Source organism: Myxine glutinosa, chromosome 7 (assembly GCF_964187855.1).
Source record: "Myxine glutinosa chromosome 7, kmMyxGlut1.1, whole genome shotgun sequence".
Taxonomy (NCBI): domain Eukaryota; kingdom Metazoa; phylum Chordata; class Myxini; order Myxiniformes; family Myxinidae; genus Myxine; species Myxine glutinosa.
In genome coordinates, this window is record NC_136267.1 from 158,095,809 (window position 1) to 158,118,296 (window position 22,488).

Below are 22,488 nucleotides of genomic sequence, written 5' to 3' on the forward strand. Positions count from 1 at the left end.
GTTTATACCCCCCATTGAAGGAATGCCCTGGATTAACAGAGGGGGAAAAACTGTGCCCCCTACAAGTTATCGGAGTTGATGCAGCAGGTCATGGGGTTCGAGAAAGGGTACCATGGAAGGAATCTGCCTTAACGGTGATGCAGGAAAGGATTCAACATTTGCTCATCGAGGACCCACGACAGATAGCACCGACCATAGCGAATTGGATCACATGCGAGCATGGCGATTGTGACTTTCGAGATATAACCCATATGGGCACTTCTGTGCTCCCACCCAAGGTATGGGATAAGGCTAAGCAAAGAGCACAGTGGCCGATGGCAGACCCAAGGGCGGTGGGTGCAAACCCCCAGATAACACAAGCGCAATGGGGTGATCTAAAGGTCCGGCTGCTAGAGTCTATTGAGCAGGCGCTGTTGCCAGCAGGAGGTCCGGATTGGGGAAAGATCGGGGCCATAAAACAAAAGGCAGGAGAATCAATTGGGGATTACAGGGAAAGGTTGGAAAGGGCCATCGCGCGCTGGGGAGGACTGGGCCCGATGCTGATGACAGAACTACCCAACCCATTGGTAAACCAATATTTAATAGAGGGGCTTCGGCCGGCATTAAAGAAACAGGTACAGTCCGTCCTTTTCGGCTGGAAGGGAATGACCACCAATGATTTATGCGACAAGCTGGAACAATGCCCGGGCTCCTCCTTAGAGGAGAAGAAGGATGTTAAGGAGGAAATATTGCAAATGTATGTCCAGGAGAAACGGGCTCAACTTAATCAAAATAAAAAGGGGGATCGGAGTCAGAGCCACATACGCGATCAGTGCCAGAAGTGGGGGCCTGTCCGGGGTTATGAGGACCTCGGGAGGGGGAGTTGGCCTTTCTATAGGGGCCAATCCCCCAACGGAGAGTGGGTCCACCATGAAGGCAACGACTGCGACGGTTGTACTGACCAAGACCATGGACGAATTAATATGGACGAGATAAGACAACAATGGACAATACCACCCCCTCTTCCCCCTCCTCCTCAAAACCCTCAAACTTGGACCATACCAGGGCCCCCTCCCCAAATTTGGTATCCACCAAGACCCCTTCTCCAAACCCCTGGACCACCCCCCAATAGTGGGATGCAGAATGGACCGAGGGGGACCTGGGCCCCGCCTCGGGGTCCGCCGCAATGGCAACAAGTAAACTAGTCACAGTGGGGGCCGCCAGACCGACGGCTGGGCGGAAGGGGTGCCGTAGAGGGACGACCTATGCCCTCCGCACCGCCGGTTCCGCAGGAACCGTGCTTTTATTGCAAGCAAATGGGACACTGGAGACGTGATTGCCCAAGTGCTCGTAAGGGGTTTCCGCCCCAGGACAATAGAGGGGCCTATTGACGGGATGCCGGCGGGTCGCCCAAGGAGTGTCCTCTTTTGACCATGACACCGGCAGAGGAACCGACCTTGACGCTGGACGTGGACGGACGACAATTAGAGTTTCTTGTCGATACAGGCGCGACTCGCAGTACAATTAACGAGGGGCAATTGCCATCTTTGCGCCCCACGGCGAGGAACGTTCAAATAATGGGCGTTTCGGGCTTACCCCAAGCGCTTCCTATTTCGGAGGAAGTGCGAGTAACATGCGGCCCGCTGGAGGCTAAACATGTTTTCTTGATGACCACTACCGCCCCAACAAATTTGCTGGGACGGGACTTATTGTGCCGACTGGGCTGTCAAATTTCATGTACAGAACAGGGAGTTTTCGTAGATGTCGCGGAATCTAAACACGACTCGTTGATGATGGCATTGTCTCGTCCCGGCCCCACCGCGTATTGGTGGTGCTTGGACGAAGGGGCTCTGGCTACTTGGACGCATATCATAGATAACGTGTGTTTGGACAGTCCAGTTCTGCGAGATTGGCTACAACTGCACCAAATTTCGATAAACCATTTAAAGGATAATCCACCCCATTGCACGGCGTATTACGATGCAAAGGGCGAGGACGAGGATTATCGAGAGAAGGTTAAGGAAAAGCTGGGCGAGCGCACGCCACTACACTTATCACGAATATGGATCGGCCGCGAGGGGATAGGTATCGAGGTAACCCTATCCGCGAGTCAGCGTGCGTTGACCCAATACCCAGAAGGAGCGGCCGCCCATGTTACCCTCACTACTGCCAAGGGGTGGCCACCAGAAAGTGTAGGTTGGATGGTGGGACGATTACAGGAAGTTTCCTTACAAGGTTATTGGTTCAAGAGGCCGCTCGATCGTTCAAGAGGCCGCCCCATCGATAAAGGGGCCGCTGGACTGTGAGACTGCTCAATAACGATGAAGGGTTCTCGATTGACATTAAGACACAACTGAGGGATGGAGTGTTCGAAGAGGCAGAGTTGCCCCCTAAGGGCACCTATGCCATGAGGGCAGTGCTAACGGACCCGGGTGAGTCAGAATACCTCCTAGCGGAGGTGCCAGACAATTTATGGCCTCAGAGCGACGATGAGGTTGGACGAATGCGAGACGCCGAACCTTTAGTGATATCAGTGCAGCCGGGAATGCGCTTGTCAAACGTGAAACAGTATAAGCTACGACCCGAGGCCGACGTAGGCATAGCACCGGTAATTCAATCCCTGGTGGAGCAGAAAATTATCGTGGAAACTAACAGCCCATGTAATACACCAATTTTGCCAGTAAAAAAGCCGACGAAAGACAAATGGAGGTTTGTACAGGATTTAAGGTTGGTGAACAAGGTGATACAAGGCATACACCCACTAGTGCCGAATGGAGAGACCCTTATGATGTCAATTCCGCCGGACGCAACATACTTCACAGTTATTGACCTTTGTTCTGCGTTTTTCTCTGTGCCCATCGCGGCTGAGTCACAATACTTGTTCGCTTTCACCCATAGGGGGCAACAGTATACTTGGACAGTACTACCTCAGGGGTTTTCAGATAGCCCCACTCTGTATTCCCGGGCGCTGCACCGCGACCTGGCGGATGTGGAATTGACGGGAGGGTCAGTGTTGTTGCAATACATTGACGATTTGTTGATTTGCTCCCCTTCTAAGGAGGCGTGCGAAAAGGATTCCATGGCCCTATTAAAGGCCTTGGCGGCCAAAGGCCACAAAGTAGGCAGACCAAAACTTCAATTTGTGCGGAAGGTTGTAACTTACTTGGGACACGCCATTTCGCATGGGAAACGAGAATTGGATGCTGGACGGGTGACCGCTATCATGGAGATGCCTCGCCCATGCTCGCAACGGCAAATGCTACGCTTCCTAGGTATGATGGGATACTGCCGCACTTGGATACTTGATTTTGCGCTGCTGGCTAAGCCACTGTACGAGGCGACCAAATCAAACGCCCCGGACGAATTGGTATGGACGGATGAATTGAAGCGATGTTTCGTAGGGCTGAAAAAGGCGTTGGTCACGGCACCGTCATTAGGACTCCCGGATTATGCGAAATCATTTACCCTTTACACTCACGCCGTGGGAGGTTTCGCCCAGTCAGTCTTGACACAGACCCATGGGGATAAGGAGCGGCCGGTGGCCTACTTTAGTAAAAAGTTAGACCCGGTCGAACGAGGGTTTCCGGTGTGCCTGCAAGCCGTGGCAGCGGCCAGGTACGCAGTAGAAAGAACAGCGGACATTGTTATGGGACACCCAGTAACGCTACGGGTACCGCATTGCGTCACTTCGCTGTTGTTACAGCGAAGCACACAGCATTTGTCTAACACTAGATTAATGCAATACGAATCCGCACTGATCACTGCAGCCAACATCACGATCGAACGTTGCACGACACTCAACCCAGCCTCACTGATGCCCAGCCCTGAGGAGGGCGAACCCCATGTGTGCGCCGACGTTGTGCAGTTAGTCTCCACGGTGCGATCAGATTTAAAGGACAATCCCCTAGACTACCCTGACTGTACATTTTATGTCGATGGATCAGCTAGGCGCGCGTGGGACGGGTCCCTGTTGTCCGGGTACACTGTGTGCTCGGATAGCGAGACGGTAGAAAGCGGGCGTCTTCCACCTACATTTTCCGCACAGCAGGCGGAGCTGTGCGCCTTGACCAGAGCGTGCAGCTTGGCGGAAGGCCTTGCCGTCAATATTTATACAGATTCGGCCTACGCTCACGGCGTAGTCCACGATAAAGGGGCCATCTGGAAGATGAGAGGTTTTCTCACATCTGCCGGTTCAGTGATAAAGAATGGCGCGTTGGTAGAAGGGCTCCTCCGAAGCATTTTACTTCCCCGCGCTATTGCGGTAATTAAATGTCGTGGCCACCAAAGGGCGGACACTGACGTTGCCCGGGGCAATGCAAGGGCGGACGAGGCGGCAGGAAAGGCCGCCAACCAGCAGATAGAACGCAACATGCCGATGGTGACACGAGCAAAGGCGACATCTGCACAGATTGCTGACATACCGACTGTGGGACCACCCGCCACACCAACTAAGGACGATATCATAAATTTGCAAGGCGCTGCGCCGACGGCCGAACACGAGGACTGGCTCAAACGAGGGGCGATACGCCCTGGGCCAGAGGAAATGTGGACCCTTGATGAAAAACCTATAGCACCCCAGGCCTTACTGCCTTGGCTGGCACGCATGGCACATCAAAATGGTCATGTGTGCCAGAGGGGGGTGATGGGACAGATAAACTACACTTGGGCGGCACCAGGACTGTCACGGATTGTATCCGAAGTGTTCCGATCGTGTGTGGTCTGCCAGCAACACAATAGAGGGGCGCCGCCGAGACATGCACATGATGGGGGACGGCCCCCGCCAAGTGGGCCGTTCGCAAATATCGAGTTCGATTTCACGGAATTGGAACCAAGCATGTCATTTCGCTACGTGTTGGTAATCGTAGATACGTTCACCAAATGGGTCGAAGCCTACCCATGCGTCAAGTCCGATGCCCCGACAGTAGCGAAGCGCCTCGTGCGGGATTTTATGTGCAGATTTGGCATCCCCCAGATAATCTCGTCAGATCAAGGGGGCCATTTCACAGCGCAGGTGGTCAAGGGCATCCTGAAGGCGTTGGGCGTTAAACAGTCCTTCCATTGCGTTTACCACCCACAGTCATCGGGACTTGTGGAACGAACGAATAAGACTTTAAAGAATAAACTAGCGAAACTTTGCGCAGACACAGGCTTGAAGTGGCCGGAGGCTCTCCCGCTTGCATTGATGAGCATCCGTTCCACCCCGGGTCGCACTACGGGCCTTTCCCCCCACGAAATATTAATGGGACGACCTATGAGCTTGCCCGTCTCAGCACCAACGGACATGTCCACCCTTGCTTTGCCGGTGATGGATGGCATGCTTTTGAGATTTTGCATAGGCTTGTCCAATGTGGCACGCAGCATCCATGCTCGAGTACGAGAGGCGCTGCCTGAACCAATAGGCCACGCCATCCACGACTTCCAAGCCGGCGACTGGGTGCTCGTAAAGCACTTCACCCGCAAAACTGCTTTGGAGCCACGGTGGAAGGGACCATTCCAGGTGCTACTGGTCACACCGACGGCAGTCTTCTGCGAGGGTAAACCTTTGTGGATCCACGCCACCCATTGTAAGTTGTCCATTCCCGCACCACAAGCCACACAAGACACCGCACCCCACACTGCTGGAGACAATGCACCGTTTAGGGCACTACAGTCTCCTAAGGGCGGCGATGATGGTCATGGTGATGGGAATTCTGGGTAGCTGCCTCAAACCCCCTGCCAAGGATAGGCTCTTGCACTTTGAGCTATCGAGAAAGGACCTCCCCAAGTACCCAGGACACGACAACTATCCAGCATTTCCCCTCTACCTTGTCAAGTATATAACGGCTCGCTGGGGAGACAAAGTAGCGGTGAATTGCTGTAACTTGGAAACACGCTTTAAGTGGTTATCTGTAAGATGGGTGGAAGCTATAGTGGTACACAATAAGACACCACAGGCACGCATGACAAGACCACGCCTAGTCCTGACCAAGGTTAGGAAAGTGGAAAATGAAACATATACTGGGCACATACGCAGTCGATATGCCCCAGGATATCGATGGGGCGAGGGCGTCGAGAATACTACCCTCTTATTGCATTATACCCCCATTGGCCCGGATACAACAATGATACTTGAATGTGGAATATGGCCCCCTCGCACGCTAATCCCAAATGGAACTGAACCCTACTTCCGACCTAGTTGTGCCGCGTACGTCATTAAACCCCCTCCTGCCCAGAAAGTAAGAAGGGAGCCAGAGGAGAACACATACTGGAAGGTCGCACGGCATATGGCCACAGTACAGAATAGGACACGGTGTTGGATGTGTATGCACCTTCCCCGCACCAGCACAGCAGGAATACCAATGGTAGTGTTACCCCTATCACTCAATGATTTGTGCTCGAAGCCACTAGACACCAAATGCATTAGTACAACCCTGACAAGCCAAGGTTCTGACGGAACCGCGTGTAAACTAGTTTTTCAGTACCCCCCCCCCCCATCCAGTCCCGACACTTTGAGGAACGTCCGGCGCCGGTTTGGGTCAAGCCGGCAAGGGGGGCCCTCTGCTTAGAAGGAAAGGGCCAAGTAATGGAGGGCAAATCCATGTGTAGGAATACCCTCCCCGCGGACCCTAGGAAAGGGAAACACAGGCTGTTAGTGAATGTTACAAGTTCGCCCTTACATAACCTTACACACCTCCAGTTGGCATGGGAAGGGGAAAACGGGACAAACACTATCCCAGGCCTTCGCACTTGCATGACCACCCATTTAGTGGCTCCGCACGGGACCATGTTTGTATGCGGGAACAAAGCTTACCCGTATTTACCTGATAATTGGGGAGGAATTTGCTATTTAGGATCAGTTTTCCCAGAGATGGAAATGCGACAACACTTGCATAATACCCCTGCACTCATAAGGACACAACGAAGCACCTATTGGCACGACGACGACACCACCACCTTACACGGCGCTGATTGGGAGAAAGCCGTTAGTTTCTTCTTCCCATGGGCTGGGACGGTCATGAACAGTTACCGCATTGACAAAATTGCGTTAATCTTAGAAAGGGTGGCCAACGACACCGCTACAGCACATGACGAAATGTTGGACACGGTTGTCCACGTGCGTACAATGGTTATGCAAAATAGGGTTGCTTTAGATATGCTACTGGCAGAACGAGGAGGGGTATGTGGGATAATTAAGGGTAAATGTTGTACTTTTATTCCTGATCCTTCACAGGGGGTCAGTGCTGCTATTATAAGGTTAAGAGAAAGTGCTCATATATTGACAAAGGATCGAATGGATCGAGAAGCCTCCCACCAGTGGCTTACTGACTGGTTTAAAGGATGGACAGGTACGATAGTAAAGTGGATATTGACCGCCTTGGCAATAGTCCTTGGAATCGTGGTTTGTTGTGTACTAATCAAGGCTTTAGTCCTTGCGTGTGTGAGAAAGTTTACCACAGGATGGACACTGAAGACGACACCAGAAAAGGCCATGGTGATGACCGACAAGCTGGCCGTGGGTCTAGATGACACTCCGGCCGTCGACGTGACTGCAGATCGCGGATCCTGGAACGACGACCCGAACGAGTCACTGGGCCGCGACAATGAGATCTCCGCTTCTGAAGATTGTTCTTCCATTGTTGATGTTACCGATAATGATTTTGATTACACAGTTGCGGACCTCAGAGCATTTCAGGCTGCCAGGACGCCGATTACTCTGGACCCCAACATGTCGCATGCAGACGCCAACGAGTACCTAAGGGAGACCTCTCGTTTTTTCTCGATGTGTAAGGCTATGACTGTTGCTGGCCGCCTACGCCGCAGGCCTAAGCCACCTGAGAATAATGTTACTGATGATGATTCCGATGATGATGTGGGCCACTTGCAAGGGTCCCCGACTGATGTTTATGTTTCAATGCAGGCTTTGCCTCTTTATGTTTCACGAGCTCACAGTGAGTCAAACGTCACTGATCCAATCCTGGATTTGGACCCAGCTGCAACCCCGAGCCTAGATGGTGAGGAACTCAACATTGGAGATACTCTGAGTTCCGAATCTGATTGTCTTGACGATTCGTCCCTGGATAACGGCGGTGGAAGCAGCATCGCCTCGGACGACTCTGACTTTGACCCAAAGGAAGTTTCTCTCCCTCCTTTGGACCATTATGCTTTGTTTTTTGGCCATAGGTTTAAGCCACCTGATACTGATGACGTTATGTCTTCCCCAGATCACCAGCATATAAGAGACCTCATGAACATGAATATCGATTGAGCGCTGAAGATCTACAAGGATTTAACCTGGGGAAGCTTGGGCGAGCTCCAGTCGGGGGGGAGTCCTGGCCGCACCTCTGTGGTCCAAGGGTGGGTCGGGAGATCCTCCTGGGTGTGGACCCCGGCGGAACCAGAGGTCTTCGTTGTGGATTTGACACGCTATTCGATCTTCATGCCTCTACGGTCTCACATCATACACCCACCTACACCTGATTTACATCATACACCCACATACACCCGCATACACCCACATACCCGCGGATCACCCTGCTGAGTGCAATGTGTGGTACTTTGGGTGCGGGACATGCTCACTGGGCTGCTTCCGCGTGGTATGTTTAGTGAACCTTTTACACTGTCTATTTCAATACTCTCGGAGGACTTTACATGCCATTTGTTCACCCTGTCTTTGCGGACTTACATTGCATACTCACATACAGACGCGAATCATCCTGCTGGGTGCGATGTGGAGTGCTTTGGGCACTACATGCTCACTGGGCTGCCTTCGCGTGATATGTCGATTGACTTTCCTGATTTGTTCGTTTCTGCTTTGTTTGAAATAAAGGCCTTTGATTGGCTCGTAGATAACGTTGTATCTTAGATCCAAAAGGGCGGTATGTGGGGAGCTGTTATTCTCCTCCCCCTTTGTTAATTCTTGCTGCTCTACCAATTACCAAGCATAACCAATTATATGTTTTGTTTTGACTGATTGCTGTATTCTTTTAAAATACTTAGTCCTTTCTTGTGCATTGAGGATGTGTAATACCCTAATAAGGAGTTCTGTGCTTGTGAGCTCTTGCCCTGTGTTGGCATAATCCCTTGTTCCCCTTTTTAGCCTTGGTTGCAGCTGCTATCTCTCAGCCTCCCACAAGACTTTGCCAATATCCTGTAGGCTGACACATTTATGAGTGTCCACTCCCTTTGTACTTCCCCAACCCCAGTCTCTATACAGAAAGTTGTAAACATGTTGCCACATATTGCTGACCATCTCCTTATCTGAGCTAACCCATGAGTGGCCTTGGATGAACTTCCTTTAACTAACTGAACAATAGGATGGGACTATGGTGGGGGGACCAATGAGCCCATTCTTTCTCTGTATCTTGTGAGCTAAAGCCACACCCTATATTCTTTATATATAGCAAGTTTAAATCGAATTACTTCAGAGCACCTTGTTGTAGTGTTGGTCATTTCGTGAGCTTCAAGCGACATTGTGTTTTCCGCAAGCTTGTGTAAACGAGTTCTAACAAATATATCCGTTGCTCCTTTCTCTGAGTCCTCTGAGTCCCAAGTTCTAAGTCCCATTCCGACATATATATATATATATATATATATATATATATATATATATATATATATATTGTTATGTCTGGCAGGGTAGAGTGATATGTAGAGCAGATAGATCTGAGTAGGTAACATGCTTCATGTGTCACGGAAAGGAAAACTACCTGTAATAAGTTCTTCATGTGTAGGCGTTTGTCGGGTTAAGATGTATACTTGTGAACCTACCAGGAGGTTCGTGTGTTAAGTAGAGTTAGGGATTAAAGTGTAGCGCCCCTGTGTGTCCTCACCTGGTTAGCCAAACCTTTGTCCCTTTTGGCACCACAACCACATAGACATTCCGACAGATCCTTAGCACAACACTAAGTAACGCCATTCCCTGACATGACTGTGAAAGAGAACCGGCTAAAGGAAACCAGGCCGGGACACCGCCGATAATGGCCACCACCATTTACACCTCTGACAGGCCTATCCACCTCGAGTGCCACGTGCTATGACCACACCACAGGCCTGTGGTTCCGTGGAGGCCACTGATTGGGTGGCGTGCCAAGGCTGACGTCACCGCCACGGAGTGATACGAGGGGCGGCACGACTTTTCGCAAGTGAGTGAGTTGGCAAGCAGAGATCAGCAAGCGCCAAACGCGATTGTGGAGTCTGGCAGTGGGTCTTGCGCCGAGTGAGTCTTGAGAGAGTTGCTTCTGGCAGTGAGTCTTGAGATGCAGTGGAGTGAGTGAGTTGGCAAGCAGAAGAGTTGGCCAGCAGTGGAGTTCGGACAGGGAGAGAATTGTGAGAGTTGCTTCGTTGGCTTGAACTTGGCTCAAAGCGGCACTTGGCGTGCAGTGGACTCGCGCTCTCTTCCCCCCTTTGTCGTTCTTCGTCATTCTGTGTTCATGGTCGAGTCGAGGGTGGACCTTGTGTGGAGCTCGCGGGCCTGCGTTGGACGCATGGTGCTTGGTGCACGGACCTTGTGGGCGGCGAGAGGATCGGAGCTTGGAGCGAGGCCTGGTGGCGGCCGAGCGGGGCCGTGTTACACGGAAGACGACCAGAGACAGATAAGACCAAGTTGCGCGTTCACAATAACATGATGTGTTCTTTTCCTTAATTCAGATTCCCTCGTCTCGTTTCTGAAATCTGTCGTGTGGGGACGTCCTGATTAGGATATTTGTTACCGGCGCGTGCTTTTCCCTGTCCATGCTTTTTTCCTTTAATAAACCCTTGTATTATTTTGCATCCCCTGTTAAACCTGTGCCCGCTTGAGTTAATCCCCTTACAGGACCGGAGCTACGTCGGTGTGATAAAGGTAAGCTTGTGCCGCAGCCTCCATTTTCCTTCTTCCTCCTGTGCGACATACAGCCGAATCCGTGTTTGGTTGTTGCCTCCGAATAAGACCGTTTACGCTATCCGCGACTCTAGTGTGAACCTGAGTTGCGCGACAATATATATATATATATATATATATATATATATATATATATATATATATATATATATATATATATATATATATATATATATATATATATATATATATACTGTATGTAATTCAGGATTATATCCTGAATGTATGTCATTATATCCTGAATGATTATATCCTGAATGTATGTATATACTGTATGTAATTCAGGATTATATATATATATATATATATGTGTGTGTGTGTGTGTATGTTGATGTACATACGTATGCAATAAAGCATTATGTACGATCAATGCCTGACGTGTTGGCATATACATAAGCATGTTGTGATACATGCTCGATGTATTGTATTGGGATATCCAATATACTGTATGCTGTTCATGTCACATACACTGCATATAAAATACATACTCTACATGAGAATATATACTTTACATTTTTTTATTTATATAAATGCACACACTGTATAATATAGCATTTGCCCAACACTGTGTAATATAGCATAAGAAAACAAAATTATAGACTTTCAAAATGGAGACCATTATTATTTCCGCCTACAATTGCATTGGTGTACGGCATGCATATTACACACTTTATCCGCCCCAGAGGATGGGGTGCCCTGCAGGCATTTTTGCAAGGTGCTTCATTAGGCATCTCAAAATGTAAAACCATATTCGTAGCCGATGAAAAAGAAAACTCATCCACACTCCATATTACTTGCAGTTTGAAAAGCCCACATTCTTAAAGTAATTTCTTCCGTTTATTATCCCCAAAAAATAATTTCCAACAAAATAAATAAATAAATGGCAAAACCCCGTTTGACGTAAAATCTGTAACGCTATATAATAATTTAGCAATGATCTGTCGATTAAGGCTGAAATTAGTAGTGTTTCGATGCAAGCATCTCCTACTCGGCCCTTCGGCATTTAGCGTGCCATGCTGTTTTATCCTTCGATAAGGTATATGTTTTTGAAGTAAAATGTGGTTTGTGAAGACATTACACACTCCTCTAATGTAGTCTTGATATCCTGCCCGATTCATTGTGCTGCAAGTAAAGCCTAATAAATATTACAACCGTTGTACTTAAAACTACCACACCGGATAATCCAATAATAACAAAAAGATGTCAACGAAAGCAGTAGGTTTGGCACTGTTATGCAATTCTTCATGAGATTTACTTCGCATTAAGAATATGTTGACTGGTTTACCCAACTAAACTGCATTCCTTGAAAGCAGTTTATGTCAGAATAATTACTTTCATTGTTGTACTCAAAAATATGTTTATATATTTTATATATATATATGTATGTATATATATATATATGTTTATTCTTAGTTATCATTCTTTTTTGTACTACCACTATTATTATCTTTAAAAAACACCAGAAATTTGTGAATTAGGTATGCAATATTTTATGTTTGAGATTGTATGAGACCAAATCGAAGGTGAATATTAAACCCTTTTTTTGAATGTCTTGTAGATGTCAACATCTGAAAAATGAACTCTGCACATTATATGACATATAATAAAGCAACATGTGTTTGGAAATGTATCTGCTGTTTATACGAAATCGAGTACAATTCATGTTGTGAAACTAAAATGCACAATTGCAGTCGTTTTGGAAAGACCATAGAAAAAACACGCGTTTCCGTTAAAGTTTAAAAAGGCGAATTTCTCGACATTTTTTATCCCAATTGAAGATAACTGTTTAGACGTACGTCGTTTACGGTATATCGGTCTAACTAACCTTCTTGGCTCAACAAATCAACTTTCGTTTTATTTTTCTACTTATGCAACAAGCCACGGATTTACTGACCGATCAACTTCCGTTGACGTGTTCAGCTTTGAGCGACCGTGCTGCAAATTTTAAGACAACCAGGTCGGAGCATATCGTACACGTGACGATGCAATGAGCGAGTGCTTTCCAAATGAAAAATCGACGAATCTCCTTCAACATATTCATGCAGCCAGCCAGGTGCGAATCAAATGTGTGAGCACAGATTTCCTTTATGTTGCCATCGGATATGACGACGCTCGGTGTCTTCACCCCCAACAATTTGTGAATCGTTACCTTTGTGAAATGCAGGAGTTGTGTGCACTTGTAATTTAAGAAATATAAACAAGGATTAATTGTCATCCTTAAGTGTTGGACTCCATGAAGAATTTTGGTACTATATCGCACAGGGGTCGATGCATATAGAGGCAGAAAAAAAAATTGGTTTCAACTTTAAATAGTTGTGAAAAGGTACCATATGTAGAAGAGTTGTTTAAATAATGCGAAAAATATGGAGGAAAGAAAATGTCGCCTTACCAATATCAGTCACATGCTGTTTAATGTTCAGGGACATACTTGCTGATCAACCGCTTTTGTGCACCATGTTTTAAGAAACTTTTTTGTTTCCTTTGCGAAAGAAGTGGTTGATTGCTGAAAGCAAAATTATTCAGTGTATATTATACCCCGATATTAACACATTTCAGAGGAAGCTTTCCTTACGTATACTTAAATAAAAACAAAACATTGATCCTTACAAGAAGCATGTGAGTACTTAAATTTTCTAAATACATTGTGTGCACTTATATATATATATATATATATATATATATATATATATATATATATATATATATATATATATATATATATAATATATATATATATATATATATATATATATCCCATACCACCCGATATTAGGAATGCTATCACACTCCATGATATTGATTTGATGTACCCCACACTTTGCAGAGAACTGGTGCTGCCAAAACAGTTTCTTGGCAAGGTTTATACTGTGTGGTTTGTCATTGCCTTCCCAACGTTGTTTCTCCATGCTCTATCCTTTTAAATTCTAGGTATCGAGCAAGGAAGCAGCACGTACCTTTGTAAAAGTCTTTGGTATCACTACTCGTCCGGGGTTTTAAGCACTTTCCAGACTCAGAGCGGATGCTCTTAGAATTAAAATTTATGATATATATATCCTATTGTAATGTGCATCATCCTACAGGACATTCCATTGCTTACTTTCCAACACGCTTCTCCTTGGTATTTAGGCTGACACACTACGGAAAGGTAGTTGTTAAATGGCGTGTTTATGCAGGGATTTCCAAGAACCAGTCGAGGCACAACTAGAATTGCTTGTGGTTCAGGAAGACAACGCAAGCAATACGCGCATTGTCATCAGGCAATTCCTCAAAAGTCTAGGCCAATGCGCCACGTACGTACAGATAAGATATCCAATGTTTGTACGGCGAAGATATACAATCTACGTACGGCTAATACAATGTGGTCAGTACATCCCATGCATAGCCAGGACACCCCCACATACGTATGGCTATAGGGAACCAACCGTATTTTACGTATGGCAGAACACTACATGTACATACAGCTGTTACACCAAATACACAACTAGTGGGGGTCTGAATGAGTGAACATCCCCAAGTAGCGCATTAAAAGTCAATGGATTATAAAGTGAAAAAACCCCTATATATTCATATTTACTTTTACAGAGAAAATAAATGTGCAAATAAATGTGCACAATTATAAACATATTATTTTAAATTATTATACTTCACATATTAAAGCTATTTATAACAAGCATAATATTTCATTTTTAGCGAGAGGAAATTATTTTTTCTTTAAAAACGAGAGTATCACGTATACATACCTTTGTTTCGTGCTCTTTTCTGAAAGTTGATCACAAAGTTCTCAAGATCATGGGGTGCGGTGGAAAGATTATAAATATTTGTATCGTCATACTATCGTGTATCGTTAGGCCAATGCACCACGTACGTCATACACTGATACACACGTCACATACAACCATCGTTTGAACAATAGATCCGAGATTTAGCCAATAAACTATACATTTACACATTTACACCTTTTGGCGACAGATCGACATAATACGTAGGTATTTAACCGCATTTAGAATAATGACAATACATTCCATGCAAATACAGCAGATGTATTTGCAAATACAGCTTAGTACAGCTATAACATCGTAGCGACTGTTCTTTCTTTAAGCACTGCAACATAATTTGCTATCTTTTACAGGTTCAATAAAACCGCCATTTTTATCATTTATTGTCGACTGGTTCCAATTATGCAGGGCGTGCGTACATATAGGCTACATTCACGTGTACATTCACGAATCCATACGGACGTGCAGACCTACATGCAGTACAACAAGAAAGTGTGACGTAGTGTGTGCACATGACGTGGCCTGAGAAGCCGAGGGTGCGCGGCCATGTAATGGATGCTTTTAAAGTCGACTCGCTCCGCTAAGCGCGTTTTATTGCAATGGGAACCATGAGCCGCGGCACCTTTGATTTGCTCGCAGTTACGGTGGTCGTGCAGTGTCGAGTCACAGCACGTGGCCGCACTTCTGTCCGTCACGATTAGGGTGGCGGGACAGCGGTCACTCAACTTTTCGCTTCTTCTCATCGACTCAAACTCTGCACAAAGTGTGCTGGACTCGGACCTCACGTGCACTTTAAATCAATTATGCTACATGTTCGACCGACCCCACAAGGTGGCAAGAACTAGCAGGAATTCTTCAATGGCCCTAATTACTTTTACCTTAATATGCAGCGTCGGCCAGGGAAGGTTCTTTGCCTGTCTTGCATGAACCAGCTGACGTTCGATTGAAGGTGTCACAAATTTGTAATTTGCTTCACGGTGCCGGCAACAGTTCGCCTACTTTTCACGAACGACACTGAGATCTCCAATGTCCACCAACTAATGCTGGCAGACAAAACGCCCAGGTTCACATCCTTTCGAGGAATGGCACACTCTTTGATCCGACACCCTGCTTGCAAAGCACCAGTCCCGTACTTTATAGTCAGGTCGGGAATCAAACCTCAATGAAACAGCTCATAGGTAAATTGTGTTAGTATCTTGTCTAGAGAATATGTATACTCTATGTGTGTGAATATATATATATATATATATATATATATATATATATATATATATATATATATGTAAATAAAAATATATATATATTATATTATATTATATATATATATATATATATATATATATATATATATATATATATATATATATATATATATATATGTATATATATGTATATATACATATAAATATATATATATGGTTTGTTTTAAAATATATATATTTATTTCTCTGTATTTATATTTATATATACATATATATTTAGATTTATATATACAACCCTCGTTAATCTGACCCCATTTAATCCGGAAATCTCGCTATCAGACCAAAACATCCAGGTACAGATTTCCGCCATTCATTTTATCCCTCTAATCCGCAAAATCGTTTATCCGACAATCTCGCTAATCCGACATTGGGTGCGGGGAACAAAGTAGTCTGGATTATCAAAGGTTGACTGTACATATATATATATATATATATATATATATATATATATATATATTATATATATATATGTATATATATATATATATATATATATATATATATATATATATATATATATATATATATATATATATATATATATGTATAATATGCATATATATATATATATATATATATATATATATATATATATATATTATACATATATACATATATATAAATATATCTATACACATATATATGCATATATATATATATATATATATATATATATATATACATATGTACATAAATATATATATATTTGGTGTCGCATACTCTGGTACAAAGTGTTGGTTCCACCGAAACAATTTCTTGGCCAGAGGTCATGCTGGGCAATTTGTCATCCCTCTCGCAGTAGTACGGAGAGTGGGAATTTGGAATTTGGGTATGATACTGGTGATGGCTCGCCTGCTCTTCACGAAGGACACTGAAATAACTTTAATGTCAACAAACCAATGCCAGCAGATGGGATGCCAGTTTAACGTCCATCCAAGGGACGGGACACACATGGATGAATCATCCTGCCCGTGAAACACCAGGATGCCAATTTTTAGCTGGGTAGGTATTCCAGCCCAGGCTAGACGGGTTAGACCTCCAGATATGCATTCACACTACATATATAATTTATATATATATATATATATATATATATATATATATATATATATATATATATATATATATATATATATATATATATACTGTATATATATGATGTATATTTACAATTATAGGTATTTTTAAGTTACAATATATATATTCACACTACACCTTCATCTTCAATACTTGGGGCATTCAGATATAAAATCCGTGCCACCATATTAGCTAGCGGTATGTGTGTAGGTCTATATACCACGTGTTCTGTTCATCCATGGGACAAACAAAAAGGGCCCTCTCCCCACATCCCCTTCACATTCACACCCCTCCGTTGCCTAAAACCCCCTCAGACACCTGCTCTGCAGATACGCTTCAGGAACTGCCTCCTCCTCCTGCTCTCTGAAGCTCACACTTCCCCGCCCTCTTCCTCACTTTCCCTGCTATCTGGCTCGGCCAGCGGTACAGGCGCACTGTCCACACACGTCGCTTCGAAGGCGCTAGAGACGGTGTGGACAAGGAGGGAGGGTCGCCGGACGCTCGAGGAAATAAAGGAAGAAAGGCGTAAAGAACTTAGAGTCGCTAAAGAGAAAAGGCGTCAAAGCGAAGGATTAAAAACAAAACAACAAAAATGATCGCGGTTTAGAGCGAGAGGCAGAGATAAAGTAGCCGTGCATCACTGCACACCAATAGACCCTGCCAGAGGCGGAGACATCTGGTTGGGATAGCGGAGCGAGGAGGTAGGCGCGCTCCGTACGGCTCCGTACGGCTCGAGAGGCGCTCGGGGGCCCATGGCTCAGAGCGCCCCGTCGGCGAGAACGACATCCTCTGGAATCGGTGCTCGCCCCGCATCTTTCTCCTCCTCGCCCACCTCCTGCTCCACCCAGGGTCACCAATTTCTTTATCGAGGATATTTTGAGTCCCCAGTTCGGTAGGAGGAAAGAGGTGGTGGCGACCGGTCCTTGTGGTGCTCGAGATGGTTCTTTGCCTCCTAGCACGGCGGCATCACGGGGCAACGGACACGATGAGACGTGCGCACGGGACAAAGGTCGAGAGGCTGCACTGCTTGGAAAAGCGCGCGGAGAACACGAAGGGGTCGAGTCGAAGCAAGACTCATCGGAGGAGGCCACGGTCGAGGAAGGACGTCCCGGCAAGAAGGCACCGCTGCTGTGGCCAGCATGGGTGTACTGTACGCGTTATTCAGATCGACCTCCTCGGGTAAGAATCGACAACCAGGCCAGCGTGAGTGAAACCACAACCAATACCTGCTGAACTCGGACATGCACATTGAACGCAATGCCGTTAAGTCGGGGTCCTTCTTACACTGGTCACTTAAACATGTGTGTGTGTGCATATATTTATATATATATATATATATATATATAATGTTTATATGTAATTTTTATTGAGCAGTGACAATATATAAATTATTGCCGTAACTGTGACTACAATAGTTACTATCCCCAGTATTATAATAAATAACAATAATACGATTCAGAAGCAAAACAAAGGATGAATACATACTTAATAACATTCTCTCTCTCTCCTATAAAATAACTCTGTCGTCATTTCGTTAATTCACGACCTGAGCAGCTTCTTGCGTACGAATGACCATAATATTTATTTTAATTTTTAACGGACAACTAATCTTTCTTACTTTGGATTTCAAAGGAAATACTGTAGTTAATTCTCAGAAGACCATGATCACTTACAGACTGCGCCTCCATCGACAATGGGGATGTTTATTTCGTACTTTTCTTGTTCCACGTCTCACTTCTTGTTCAACATCTACGCTGTCATTTTTACAATTTTGCCTCCTTCCACCCCTAATGGATCGTGATCCATGTATAAAACGCATATATATATATATATATATATATATATATATATATATATATATATATATATATAAATATAAATATATAAATATAAATAAATAAAATAAATAAATATATATGTATATATATAAATATATATATATATATATATATATATATGTATATAAATAAATATATAAGATATATATATATATTTAAATATATATATAAATATATATATAAATATGTATATATATTATATATAAATATATATATAAATATGTATATATATTATATATAAATAAATATATAATATATATATATATATATATATAAATATTTATATATATATATATATATATAATATATATATATATGTATATATATATATATATATATATACTATATATATATATACATACATACACACACACATATACATATTCATATGTATTGCACACATGTATATGCACACATATGTATTGCATGCTGTCTATCTATATCCATTATCCATCCACAAGGTGCTCTTCCACAGATTTATGATAAATCAAGTACATGACAAATTATAGTCCTGTGTATTGTTCGTTTATGCTTTGCTTTAAAGTAAAGGTAAATGCTTAAAAGTAAAGGTAAATGCTTAAAAGTAAAGGTAAATATTTTATATATCCCTTTGAAAATAATATTTTCAAGCTTGCCCTCATGTGAGGGTTCAGGAAGAATGCTCTTGGCAGATCGTCAGGGGTACTCATAACGAGTCGTGAATGTTTCGGTGGCTATCAGAACCAATCCTAGATAGGTCGCTGCCTTTCCATTGTAAGAACGAGTAAATTTCAACAAAGCCGGCATGGGAATGGAACCCACCCCAGTGAAGGCAACTGAATGAGGTTGGTGTCACCCAACCACCACACCGCTTGAACTAATATGACAGTCAGTCATTCACCATACTTTTCATACCTGGGAAATTAAGTTTCCGATTTATATATTTTCATCAACCACAGATAGAATTACAGTGTCGTTGTCGATTGAGGATCCAATGTTATCGGCCATCTTTCCCGCTGAAATAAAGGAGTATTATGAAATCTCAAAACCTCAATATTCTGGGAATATAAACTTTTGAAACACTCTTCAGCTCGTTTCTAATTGTTGTTTGTATAATATGTTATGCATTTGTACAAATTCCCAATTTAAGTTTTGAAATAAATCATCAGCATGAATGATATTTGTTTGACTCAGTCCTACGCTTTGTCCTCCTTCAACTCACTCTCTCTCTCTCCACCGAAGGCCCCCGCAGCCGTAAACCCAAGCAGAAAGCAACGGGCCAATGCGAGGAGAAGCGACCGCGCACGGCCTTTACAGCCGAGCAGCTGGCAAGGCTCAAATCCGAATTCGGAGCCAGTCGATACTTAACTGAGGCCCGTCGTCAGGCGCTCGCACAAGAGCTAGGCCTGAACGAAGCGCAGATCAAGATCTGGTTCCAGAACAAACGCGCAAAGCTCAAAAAGGCGAGCAGCTCCAGGAACCCTCTGGCCTTGCACCTCATGGCGCAAGGGCTGTACAACCACTCGACCACGGCCGGGGACAGGATAGACAGCGACTGAAGGCCACTTTTGCACACAACGTATCATGCCGTTATGCACTATGTTGTTCACAGCTTGTCCGGCAACGACTCGGAAGAAGTCGACTTGGGGGTAAAGAAAGTGCCCGGACTCCCCAAAAAAAAAAAACTACATAAACATGGCTGGACTATCAGAGCCAAATCGACACACTGTTGTGTTGTCCATGTATACCAATCCTCACTCGTCGTCGCTGTCGTCGTCACCCTTCTTCCCCCACCCCCATCCCACCCATCCCCGCATTCCCCCCAAACCGCAGACAGCATGACTTCCCCACGAGAGCATTGCATTTATAGACAGGTGGATTGCCATGCAGATCTTACTTATAGCAGGTAAGGTATTTGTCATGTTCTATTGCCTTTTATTTATATGCAGTAACATCCTTGCTTGTCTACGCATAAAAATGGTCGAATATTCTATTTAGGCGAATAAGCATAAAAACTGAATTGTAATATATAATAAATGTTGTCATATGATTTGCATTCGCGTGCAGGAAATACTATTTAAATAATAACGGGCATTTCCATAACTCTTATTTTTCAAGACGTTGGCAATATTTAGCGAAAGTATTTGAACAAAACCAGCCGATTATGGATTAACGACAGAAGGCATTTTCGTTATTTTGTGACCTTCTAAATGGCCAAAATGAAACCCCGTGTTGCGCCTCCTGCCATTTTCAACATTGCTTTGTGCGTTCTCCAACGTGCTTTGACGTTGAAACTAAATTGGCTTCAGAAAAATAAATTATACTCAGTTATCTTGACAAATCGGATACGATGTGAGGCAGGTTTATTCGAGCCGAAAGAACATTGGACTGGAACCAAAGAGGCGCGTTTCGATCAAGAAACAAGGGCGTTGTAAAGGGCAACAGCAGTACACGATGTGGCTTCAATGATCACGACAGCATTTTGTGGTGGGGATGTCCAAAAGCACCATTAATGAACCAATATATAATGTCTTGCATGGAGGATGGGGGGTGTTGGTGGGAAGATAGATCTGTCATACAAATGGCCTTTGGAATTATCATAAATGCGATACCAGACGTCGGCTCGTGATGTCACGACCCCCATAATATAGAGTGTAGGCCTTATTTTGTGTATAGGCCTGTATTCTGTTGGAACGATGTGTGATTGTTGTTGATAAATGTTTATAGTCCACACCACTGTAATCTCTGTGACAAAACATTTCCCGCATTCAAAAGTGGGTGAAATGAATCGCATATCAATGGCAAAAAAGCAAAGAAAATAGGCGCCATGGTAATATTTGCCTCAGATTTTATTCGCAAGCGATTTCATCGATACAGTATTTCTCTTTCTACACCTTTTTGATCTCCGTAAAAAAATATTTTCTCAGTGTGCAACACCGAGACATTTGTAATAAAAAATTTTGCAAACCAAAGAACGTCTGCAACTTTTTTCATACACCGCATCAACGTCATCGTGCGAGGATGGGATCAACATGTGTTTTCAGAGAAAAAGACAATGAATGAAACTTGTTTTCCCTTCGATTTCTGAACCAGTATTTAACTGAATTTGTATACACTGTCCTTTTCCAACAATTTAAAACTTGTAAATGATCATCATCCCCTTTATCCTTTTTGAGTAGAGCACCAACTTTTGAAACAATCCTGATACATTACATTGCGATCAAATATTTTACCAAAATACATTCAAACTTGTATTTCAAATACCATTGAAATGTTAGCAGGTCTTCTCAGGCTGCAGTCAAACAGCTGCAGGCTCATGATATATGTGTGTTTGTGTGTGTGTATGTGTATGTGTGTGTGTGTGTATGTATGTATGTATGTATGTATATATATATATATATATATATATATATATATATATATATATATATATATATATATATATATATATACATACATACATATATACATATACATAGACTACATATACATATGTATATGTACGTCTATGTATATGTATATGTATATGCATATGTATATATATATGTATATATGTGTATATATATGTATATATGTGTATATATATGTATATATGTGTATATGTGTATATATATGTATATATGTGTATATATGTGTATATATGTGTATATATGTGTATATATACAGACTTGGCATTTAATATGGAATTTTTTTTTTTTCTTGACTTGGGTTTACTTTCT

General features: G+C 43.8%; 1 pseudogene; it reads left to right on the top strand.

Annotated features, from left to right (window-relative positions):
• Positions 1 to 112: 112 nt before the first annotated feature.
• Positions 113 to 21,671, top strand: LOC137430475 (homeobox protein engrailed-2a pseudogene; annotated as a pseudogene).
• Positions 21,672 to 22,488: the final 817 nt, after the last annotated feature.